This window comes from Hemiscyllium ocellatum, chromosome 3 (assembly GCF_020745735.1).
Source record: "Hemiscyllium ocellatum isolate sHemOce1 chromosome 3, sHemOce1.pat.X.cur, whole genome shotgun sequence".
Taxonomy (NCBI): Eukaryota; Metazoa; Chordata; class Chondrichthyes; order Orectolobiformes; family Hemiscylliidae; genus Hemiscyllium; species Hemiscyllium ocellatum.
Window position 1 is genome coordinate 886004 of NC_083403.1, and position 10075 is coordinate 896078.

Here is a 10075-nt window from a genome sequence, read left to right on the forward strand (position 1 = left end):
AGAATGCTGCCAGTTCTGGCTGAGGCAGCAAAGTAGTGCAAAAGAAGGCAAGGGGCTGTTGTGCCAGTCCCTGCGTACACAGCCCAGGTGCCGGATAATCTGCAGTGCTCCTACCTGCCTTATTATCTTTCCAGGCCAGTTCCGGTCAGCAAACATTGGCTTGTTTGTTCTACGTTTTCTCACGTGCTGTTGTCGAGTTAGTGCTGTCTCTTTGCTTTTCCCAGTGAGAATTAACTCTCTGAGTAACCTGCCTCTGACTCAGTCAGTCGTGATAGCACACACGATTCTGTCGCGGCTCAGTGAATCGGAAAGTGGCTGAAACTCACAGTCCTTTGCCTCGTTTTTCCGGTCAGTCACATACGTACCTATCGATTCCGCCTGCCCTTGCACTCTGATGAAAAGCATGTGCCTTAAATACGTCCCGATTATTTTTGTCCTAGCTCACAGTGTTCTCGAAATCTCTCTTGCAAGTCATCAAAATCAAAACGACTGAACCCCTAGATAGCTTCATCCCCAGCAGCATGCAGCAACGTAGCACAGTTGACCTTCTCTTGTTTTTCTGAAACGTCGCTCGCGAGTAGGAAAAGCTGGTGGGCAGCTACGGTTGCTGCAACTCCCAACTTCTGACACCATGTGGTGTGATCGGGGCCCGGCGTTGGCGGGACGGTGCAGCACGCAGCAGGGGTGAGGGGATGACATTGAGAGCAAGTGTCAAGATGCGCAAGAGACAGAGACGGCGAGAGAAGGATAGGGAGCGGCAGCTGAACAGCTACCTTAGAACAGACGAGTTTGAATCGACTCACGCCTGGCTGGATGTGAGGTGTGAGAAATGAAGCACCGAAAGCCTGCGCTATAAACATGAAGCTGTTTTTAGATTTATAGATGAGGGGTGCACCGTTCCCGGAGGTACTGCAATACCAGGTCGATGCGTGGAGTGGACGGAGCAAGCCCCTATTCCATCTCCCTGCTCCAAAAATCAATTTAATATATGGTCCCCAGATAAGGGACGTATCAGATATTAAACTGATAAGAACAGATACTACACTTGATCTTAGCCAAAAGGCCGAGAAGCGATAACTACAATACCGCGGACTGCCTCAAGTCCCATTTGTCCTCCATGTTTTCAGTCAGCTTGATTCTGTTCAAAGACTTGTAGATCACTGCTGACAGTTTCCCTGTCGCCGTAGTCCTCCCAGGATTTCTAACTAGAGCAGCAGATCCGTTTACAGCAGTTGCTTTTTTTCCCCTGTCAGTGAAGCACTGCCTCATGGTCATGTAGAGATTGTCAGTATCTCACCAATCAGGTGGGTCAGGGCTAAGCTGACGTGACTTGAGGAGGTGGTAACCAACTGCAGAACTGCACGCATTGAATGAGACATTCAGCCTGTCATGTCTGCATCAGCTCTCTGCACGAGCAACTTCCCCAGTCCCACTCGCCCTCTCTTCAGATAAGTATCCGACCCTGCGACCAAAGTCACCATTGAATCTGCCTCCAGCACCCTCTCTCTCAGGCAGTGCACTGCATATTCTAACCACTCGCTGAAGACGCTTGGGCCTAGGACACTAGCTCGATGAAATGTGACAGGTAGAGAAGAGAGCAGTAGATTCAGCCGAGCCCTCCATGTCTTTGATGTGTGTGTGTGTGTGGATGTGCCTGCAGTTAGAACATAGAACAGTACAGCACAGTACAGGCCCTTCGGCCCACCATGTTGTGCCGAGCAGTTTTCTTAATCTAAGATCAACCTAACCTACACAGCTCTCAATTTACTGCCGTCCAGCGTGTGCTCGTCCAGCAGTCGCTTAAATGTCCCTGACAGCTTGTGGGAGATTAGAAATGTAGTTTCTGCAGGTGGTGGTGGTGGTGGTTAGAGATGTTGCTTTTGCAGATGGGTGAGGGGGTGTTGTGGGGGGAGGGGAAGGGGAACATTACACAAACAGTCGCGGGATTCTTGCAGCATACTTAAGGCTAAGATTTTAACCAATATAGAGGTTTTTGTTTAAGAAATAGTTTTAAACTAAGAAATAACTTTAAAGTGTTGTGGCTGACCACAAAAGAAGCAGTAGGGACATCTCACAACAAGCTTATAGTATGATAAGGGGAACTGGCTAAAATAACAGACAGGCTGTAACAGACAAGGACAAGGACAGCAGGGTAGTCAGATCAGGAAAATTAGAGAAAAACAAGTCAGGTAAATCGGCTTATGATAGGATGGGAAAAGGGAGGCGTGATTCCGCAACTTGCAAACTGAATAAGAATGCTTACATGCTTTGTATTGGCGCGCTTTCGCTAGCCTGATTGCTTGAGCAAAACGCCCGTTCTTGCAAGGCCGTAAAGAATAAAATGCTCTTGTTTCCAAGACTTTGTCTCAGGCTGAATTGTGAGTGAGTTTTGTTTCTCAGAGTTGCCGAAGGGCCTGTTGTTGCGCTGCTCTGTTCGACGTTCTAAAAATCTCAGCTGTTACCAATGTGAAAAATCCCTGCCTCCCCACAAGGCAAATGATTGGAGCAGGTTCGAATTCTGACCGAAAAATCTCACTGCCAGGAAATCTCGGCTCACCTTTACGAACAGAAACTCTTACAGACTAACAAATGTGAACTCCCATCCTCCAACCCACCTCGTGCAAATGAACAGCACGACGGGGGATGTGAAGATCAATTTACAGCAAATCAGCCTTTATTGGTTCGGCTCCCGCTCCAAACATTCCAATTCAGTCTGCTTCCTTAGAATTGCAAATCAAGATTCAAGAGTGCTAATTGCAGCGCTAACAGCAAGCTAATGGTTTGATAGCGGCCGGGCAATCAAAAAGCAAGGTCTAAAATGCAAAATAAAGCAAAACACCCAGTAAGCAAAACCTCAGCTTCTGTGGAGAGAAAGCAGAATTAACGCTTCGAGTCCAGTGACCCTTCTCCCGAAGGTTGCAGCGAGTTCTGTTTTCGTCCACACATTACAACCTGCAGCACCACGCGTGGAGTCAGTGATCAACTGCACCTTCACCCTATCGGTAGCCACTGAGCACCTACATCGATGCATGCATCAGGACGAGACGGAACCTGAACCAAACGGGCGGAGGCTCCGAAGCTCTCTCCCACCCTCTCACCTTCAATGCGCACTTGGATCCATCCGGCTGCTCCGCATCAGGAAGCATCAGCAGCGCGGCCTCAATCAACAGATGGGAATCAGAAAGCTTCCCCACACAGTCACACAGTACAGAAGAGGCCCTCTGGCCCTCCGAGTCCGCACTGACAAAGCTACTCTAAGTCTGTTCTAGTCCCACTTTCCAGCACTTGGTCCGTAGCCAGGAAAAGTTATGACATTTCCAGTGCTCATCCAAGTAGTTTTTCAAGGTTTTGAGGTTCCCCGCCTCGCTACCCTCCCAAGCAGTGCATTCCAGACCGCCGCCACCCTCTGGGAAACAACTGCTTTCTGTCATGACCGCAAGACCACGGAAGGTCTGACGGCCCGGGCCGTAAGACGTACGAGCAGAATCAGGCCGTTCGGCCGTGGCTCACAGGTTTGTCAACCCCGATTCTCCTGCCCTCTCCCCACGACCCTTGATCCCCTTATAATCAAGAGCCTCTCTCTCTCTCTGTGAAGCGCTTCTGTGAAGCACTACTATTATAGGACAAGCCAAACAGAGAACAGCCAGGGAATTCCTAGAGGCATGGCACTCATCCACAGATTCAATCAATGAGCACATCGACCTGGACCCAATATACCGGCCACTGCAGCGGGCGCTGTGTGGGCGGCACGGTGGAACAGTGGTTAGGACTGCTGCCTCACAGCGCCAGAGACCCGGGTTCAATTCCCAACTCAGGCGACAGACTGTGTGGAGTTTGCACATTCTCCCCGTGTCTGCGTGGGTTTCCTCCGGGTACTCCGGTTTCCTCCCACAGTCCAAAGATGTGCGGGTCAGGTGAATTGGCCATGCTAAATTGCCCGTAGTGTTGCGCTTCGGCGGGTCGGTGTGGACTTGTTGGGCCGAAGGGCCTGTTTCCACATGGTAAGTAATCTAATCTAAACAAACAACTGGAACTGATAACCGGAAGCGGCAGGGTCAAATCACTATAAACGCGGGAGGAAACATCACAGAAGCGCTTCACAGGAGGCTCCCAAGCACTGACGATGTCACCTAGACAGGGGACGAAACGTCTGCAACACAAATTCCCAGCTCGGCGAACAGAACCACAACAACGAGCACCCGAGCTATAAATCTTCTCCCAAACTTTGAACCTCTCCACCTCTGTCTTAAATGCAACCTCATCTCGGCCTGAAGGGGCGACCCTTCATCCTGAGGCTGTACTTCCAGGTCCTCGTCTCGCCTACTAGTGGGACCATCTTCTTCACAACCACTCTGACCAGGCCCCCCCCAGTAGCTTGTAAGGTTCAGTCAGATCCCGCCTTACCTTTCGAAACACCATCGGGTACAGACCCAGAGACCTCATGTGACAAACCCAGGGGGAAACCTTCTCTAGACTCCCTCCCAACACCAGCGCATCCCTTCCTTCGGTACACGGCACAAAACTGCTCCCAATATTCCACCTGTGGTCAGACCAGCGCCTGACGCAGCCTCGGCAGCACGTCCCTGCTCCTGTTTTCTCGCCCGCTTGAAATGAATGCCGACACTGCATTTGCCTTCCGAACCATCGGATGGACCTGCATGTTAATCTTGAAACAACCTGGAACTAGGACTCCCAAGAGCCTCTGCGCTTCAGATTTGCAAAGCCTTTCCCTCGTTCAGAAAATCGTCTACCCGATTGTTCTCGCTACCAAAGTGCAATTACGCACACTTGGTCACTTCTTTCCCCACTCGCCCAACATGTCCACGCTCTTCTGCAGCCTGCCCATTTCCTCAAAACTACCTGTCCCTCTAGCTATCTTTGTGCCAACTGCAAACTCAGCAAAAGTGCCCTCCGTGGCCCCCATTATCGTGGACACCCCAATAAGGTCCCTGTCACAGCCCCGTCTACAAGGTATTTGCGGAATTTCACCACAGTTATACACGTGGCCGGAGACTTTGGCACTGTCGCACCGATAACACAGGGCCCAGCGAGCCTGTGCCGATTCCTACTCCTTGTTTGGGCGTGCTACTTGTTGCCCAGACGCGGTTTCAGTCCCGCCGTTCCGCCTCCCGTTCACGTGTCTAACAAGGTGAGCCTGAAACGTTCCTAACGTGCCTGCTTCCAGCGCTTCGACTGGCAACGCGTTCCAGGCACCCACCATCCTCTATGTGAAAACCTTTCTCCGCACTTCTCCCTTCTCACTTTCCACCTCTCACCGTGAACCTGTACCCACTGACTCGCCACCCTCTCGATGCCTCTCAGTACGCTGTCGACCTCTATCGGGTCGCCCCTCAGCTTCCGTCTTTGCAGTGACAACAATCCCAAGTTTATTCAACCTCTCCTCACAACAGAAGCACTCCAGGGCAGGCAACGTCCTGGTAAACCTTCTCTGCACCCTCTCCAAAGCATCCACGTCCTTCTGGCAGTGTGCCGAACAGCACTGCGCGCGGTATCCCGAATGTAGCCTAACTGGAGTTTTGTACAGCTGTTTATACAGATCATTTATTTACACGTCACAAACAACAAAGGCCCTAGCACCGAGCCCTGCGGGATACCACTAGTTACTGATCTCCTTTCCGAAAAATGCGCTTCCACCGCTACTCTCGGTCTTCTGTGACCGAGCCGGTTTTGTATCCAGCTAGCCGGCTCACCTCAGATCCCACGAGACGCTACCTTTTGCAGCAGCCTGCCTTAAGATGTGAAACGATCCAGAAGAGATTACTGACGCAAAGGTGACTACGCTTAAATGAAAGTGCTGGGATTGGCAACCGTGACGGAACTCGCAGCCAAGGAAGGTCAACACCTCACAAAGTGGTGGCTGAGAGTTCACAAAATGGTGGCCCAGGGACAAGCACCAACGCAGACACAAAACTGCCACTGCTGTGGAAACACATGTCAGGCAGCAGCAAATTGCTGGTAGAAAGAAGCTGTGTGCAGAAACTGCAGCATTAAAAAAGAATATACTCAGTGGGTGCGCTCGGGGGTGAAAGTACCAATAACCTGCAGCGAAAGTACAGGATGAAATCCTAAATGGTACAAAAAGGGCAAGAAGACAAAAGCCCTGACGCACAAACCAATGAGGTGTTGTGGTTACAGATACTGGCGATACCTGCCGACGCCCCGGTCGCTCCCTTACTGAACGGCAAACCGGTAAGGATGGAGGTGGACACCGGTTTCGTTGATACGGCTGAGTCACGTTGCGCTGCAACCTTCAGAAACTGCGCGAGGAACACACAAAGGTGAAGTGGTGCTTTCACAGTGGGAACGTTCAGTTATACGGTGAGTCTGAAGACACAGCCTGCGTGTCATCAAAGGAAATCTTACAGCTTTATGGGCAAGAATGTGGTTGGACAGAATCAAACTCAACTGGGCCGAAGGCAATCACGTGTCAAAATTCTGAGAGTGACTGATCAAGAATTCTAAAGAGGCACGCTATTGTTTTCAATGGGGTAGACAAGCAGGACGCCGGGAGCCTTTGATAAGGTTCCACGTGGTAGGCTGTTGGAGAAAATGCAGAGGCATGGAATTGAGGGTGATTTAGCAGTTTGGCTTAGAAACTGGCTTTCTGAAAGGAGGCAGCGAGTGGTGGTTGATGGAAAATATTCAGCCTGGAGTCCGGTTACTAGTGGTGTGCCACAAGGGTCTGTTTTGGGACCACTGCTGTTTGTCATTTTTATAAATGACTTAGACGCAGGCATAACATAGGTGGATGGATTAGTAAATTCGCAGACGACGCTAAAGTCGGTGCAGTAGTGGTCAGTGTGGAAGAATGTTTACAGGTTGCAGGGGGACTTGGATAAACTGCAGAATCGGGCTGAGAGGTGGCAAATGGAGTTCAATGCAGCTAAATGTGAGGTGATGCACTTTGGGAAGAATAACAGGAAGGCAGAGTACTGGGTCGATGGAAAGATTATTGGTAGTGTGGATGTGCAGAGGGATCTTGGAGTCCCATGTACATAGATCCCTGAAAGTTGCCACCCAGGTGGATAGTGCTGTTAAGAAGGCTGTTGGGTTTCATTCGTAGAGGAATTGAGTTCCGGAGCCGCAATATCATGCTGCAACAGTTCACCTGCTGGTGTGTGCTAGGCGGTTTCCTTTCCCTTTGCTCAACGACCTATTTGCTGAACTAGCCGGAGGTCAGCTTTTCAGTAAAATTGAGCCCGGTAAACCCTACCTCCAGATGAGTGTAGATCCTGAGTTGAAATGAATGAGACACAATCTTATTGAAACATATTGGATTCTTACGTGGCTCGACAGGGTAAATGCTGAGAGGACATTTTCCCTCATGGGAGTGTCTAGAACTGAACAGAAATAAAGAGGCACCAATTTAAGAGTGAGATCAGGAGAAACGTCTTCTCTCAGAGGGTTGTGAGTCTTTGGAATTTGTTGTCACAGACAGCTGGCACACGCTGCTTGTGTGAGACTGACTTAGAATGCTGCCAGTTCTGGCTGAGGCAGCAAAGTAGTGCAAAAGAAGGCAAGGGGCTGTTGTGCCAGTCCCTGCGTACACAGCCCAGGTGCCGGATAATCTGCAGTGCTCCTACCTGCCTTATTATCTTTCCAGGCCAGTTCCGGTCAGCAAACATTGGCTTGTTTGTTCTACGTTTTCTCACGTGCTGTTGTCGAGTTAGTGCTGTCTCTTTGCTTTTCCCAGTGAGAATTAACTCTCTGAGTAACCTGCCTCTGACTCAGTCAGTCGTGATAGCACACACGATTCTGTCGCGGCTCAGTGAATCGGAAAGTGGCTGAAACTCACAGTCCTTTGCCTCGTTTTTCCGGTCAGTCACATACGTACCTATCGATTCCGCCTGCCCTTGCACTCTGATGAAAAGCATGTGCCTTAAATACGTCCCGATTATTTTTGTCCTAGCTCACAGTGTTCTCGAAATCTCTCTTGCAAGTCATCAAAATCAAAACGACTGAACCCCTAGATAGCTTCATCCCCAGCAGCATGCAGCAACGTAGCACAGTTGACCTTCTCTTGTTTTTCTGAAACGTCGCTCGCGAGTAGGAAAAGCTGGTGGGCAGCTACGGTTGCTGCAACTCCCAACTTCTGACACCATGTGGTGTGATCGGGGCCCGGCGTTGGCGGGACGGTGCAGCACGCAGCAGGGGTGAGGGGATGACATTGAGAGCAAGTGTCAAGATGCGCAAGAGACAGAGACGGCGAGAGAAGGATAGGGAGCGGCAGCTGAACAGCTACCTTAGAACAGACGAGTTTGAATCGACTCACGCCTGGCTGGATGTGAGGTGTGAGAAATGAAGCACCGAAAGCCTGCGCTATAAACATGAAGCTGTTTTTAGATTTATAGATGAGGGGTGCACCGTTCCCGGAGGTACTGCAATACCAGGTCGATGCGTGGAGTGGACGGAGCAAGCCCCTATTCCATCTCCCTGCTCCAAAAATCAATTTAATATATGGTCCCCAGATAAGGGACGTATCAGATATTAAACTGATAAGAACAGATACTACACTTGATCTTAGCCAAAAGGCCGAGAAGCGATAACTACAATACCGCGGACTGCCTCAAGTCCCATTTGTCCTCCATGTTTTCAGTCAGCTTGATTCTGTTCAAAGACTTGTAGATCACTGCTGACAGTTTCCCTGTCGCCGTAGTCCTCCCAGGATTTCTAACTAGAGCAGCAGATCCGTTTACAGCAGTTGCTTTTTTTCCCCTGTCAGTGAAGCACTGCCTCATGGTCATGTAGAGATTGTCAGTATCTCACCAATCAGGTGGGTCAGGGCTAAGCTGACGTGACTTGAGGAGGTGGTAACCAACTGCAGAACTGCACGCATTGAATGAGACATTCAGCCTGTCATGTCTGCATCAGCTCTCTGCACGAGCAACTTCCCCAGTCCCACTCGCCCTCTCTTCAGATAAGTATCCGACCCTGCGACCAAAGTCACCATTGAATCTGCCTCCAGCACCCTCTCTCTCAGGCAGTGCACTGCATATTCTAACCACTCGCTGAAGACGCTTGGGCCTAGGACACTAGCTCGATGAAATGTGACAGGTAGAGAAGAGAGCAGTAGATTCAGCCGAGCCCTCCATGTCTTTGATGTGTGTGTGTGTGTGGATGTGCCTGCAGTTAGAACATAGAACAGTACAGCACAGTACAGGCCCTTCGGCCCACCATGTTGTGCCGAGCAGTTTTCTTAATCTAAGATCAACCTAACCTACACAGCTCTCAATTTACTGCCGTCCAGCGTGTGCTCGTCCAGCAGTCGCTTAAATGTCCCTGACAGCTTGTGGGAGATTAGAAATGTAGTTTCTGCAGGTGGTGGTGGTGGTGGTTAGAGATGTTGCTTTTGCAGATGGGTGAGGGGGTGTTGTGGGGGGAGGGGAAGGGGAACATTACACAAACAGTCGCGGGATTCTTGCAGCATACTTAAGGCTAAGATTTTAACCAATATAGAGGTTTTTGTTTAAGAAATAGTTTTAAACTAAGAAATAACTTTAAAGTGTTGTGGCTGACCACAAAAGAAGCAGTAGGGACATCTCACAACAAGCTTATAGTATGATAAGGGGAACTGGCTAAAATAACAGACAGGCTGTAACAGACAAGGACAAGGACAGCAGGGTAGTCAGATCAGGAAAATTAGAGAAAAACAAGTCAGGTAAATCGGCTTATGATAGGATGGGAAAAGGGAGGCGTGATTCCGCAACTTGCAAACTGAATAAGAATGCTTACATGCTTTGTATTGGCGCGCTTTCGCTAGCCTGATTGCTTGAGCAAAACGCCCGTTCTTGCAAGGCCGTAAAGAATAAAATGCTCTTGTTTCCAAGACTTTGTCTCAGGCTGAATTGTGAGTGAGTTTTGTTTCTCAGAGTTGCCGAAGGGCCTGTTGTTGCGCTGCTCTGTTCGACGTTCTAAAAATCTCAGCTGTTACCAATGTGAAAAATCCCTGCCTCCCCACAAGGCAAATGATTGGAGCAGGTTCGAATTCTGACCGAAAAATCTCACTGCCAGGAAATCTCGGCTCACCTTTACGAACAGAAACTCTTACAGACTA

At 49.8% G+C, this 10075-nt stretch overlaps 2 non-coding genes across 2 annotated transcripts; both read right to left on the reverse strand.

Moving 5' to 3' along the window:
• Positions 1-884: 884 nt before the first annotated feature.
• On the reverse strand, positions 885-1075 carry LOC132809263 (U2 spliceosomal RNA). The gene has a single exon (XR_009642251.1). It is a non-coding gene; the product is annotated as a U2 spliceosomal RNA (small nuclear RNA).
• A 7299-nt stretch (positions 1076-8374) lies between these two features.
• LOC132809274 (U2 spliceosomal RNA) lies at positions 8375-8565 on the reverse strand. Its single transcript, XR_009642252.1, has one exon. It is a non-coding gene; the product is annotated as a U2 spliceosomal RNA (small nuclear RNA).
• Positions 8566-10075: the final 1510 nt, after the last annotated feature.